This window comes from Chiloscyllium plagiosum, chromosome 2 (genome assembly GCF_004010195.1).
Source record: "Chiloscyllium plagiosum isolate BGI_BamShark_2017 chromosome 2, ASM401019v2, whole genome shotgun sequence".
NCBI lineage: Eukaryota > Metazoa > Chordata > Chondrichthyes > Orectolobiformes > Hemiscylliidae > Chiloscyllium > Chiloscyllium plagiosum.
Window position 1 is genome coordinate 112,587,349 of NC_057711.1, and position 1,184 is coordinate 112,588,532.

The window sequence follows — 1,184 nt, forward strand, 5'->3', positions numbered from 1 at the left end:
AAAAATACAGTACTTTTTGAAGTGGTATCCATAGCTTTAGGTATGGATAGTGAACACCAGTTTTTACCCAACAACCAAGGCAATTCACGTTGCAAGTTCTGTAAATACAAGATTTATTCAATGAAAATTAAACCTAGCTGTTTAGATACTGATCAAATTGGAGGAAATTTGTCAGTGACATTCCCTGTGGTCAGTATTTGTCCAATGTACAGATTTCAGCCACAGTTCGGTGGGTACTGCACTTGTATCTGTCAGAAGCTTATGGGTTCAAGTCTGACTCCAGAGACTTGAGCACAAACACAGCTGATTCTCGAGCACAGTACTGAGTGAATGCTGCACGTTTAAAGGTGTCATTGTTTCGCGTTAGACACTTAAACAGAGAACTAATCTCAGGTGGATTTTATAGATCCATGGTGTTATTTTAAAGACCAGGAGAGTTCTCCCCAATGTCTTATTGATACAGTATCTGGTTATCACATTGCTGTACATGAACACTTGATCCACAGAGATTGGCTGCTACATTTTCTACATAATGTTAGTAACTTATTGGATAGAAAATGTTAATATGTAAATATATCTAATTTCATAATTTGGTATTAAAGCAAAGAAAAGTGACTTTCCTAAAGTCAAAGTAGGGCTTAAACAAAGTGAAAACTATAAAAACTTTGAAGGAGAGCATGGATTAATCAGAATGGAGAGAAGAGTCAGATAACACATTTTAACAGGAAAAATACTGAGAAATGGTTGAAGCATTTTGATCAAGATACACCTACATTTAAAAAGTTGTTTACTTAAAAAAAACTTTTCCAAGTCATGCATTTGTTACATGTCACAATTCAAATACTTAAACAGATTGTTACCAAATTCATTCATCTTTGAAGCAATTCCAAATTATATTATCTTGGAATGGAATAAACATATTTAATCATTAAACTAACAAATTAATAAATGTTTTAGGTTTACACATGCACAGCAGGTTTAAAAATAATTGAAATCATTACTCTGCACACACACAAATTTCCAATCTTGGGTGACTGAGGCTTAAGTCATTTCATGTAAAATTGGTGCTAATGCAACACACGTGCAAGGTAGGTACAGGCTGAACTTCAGTTATGTGACCAGACTGCATGATTCACCAAGCTAATCATTTCACACCAGATCACAAAACACATTTAAAAAAAAAA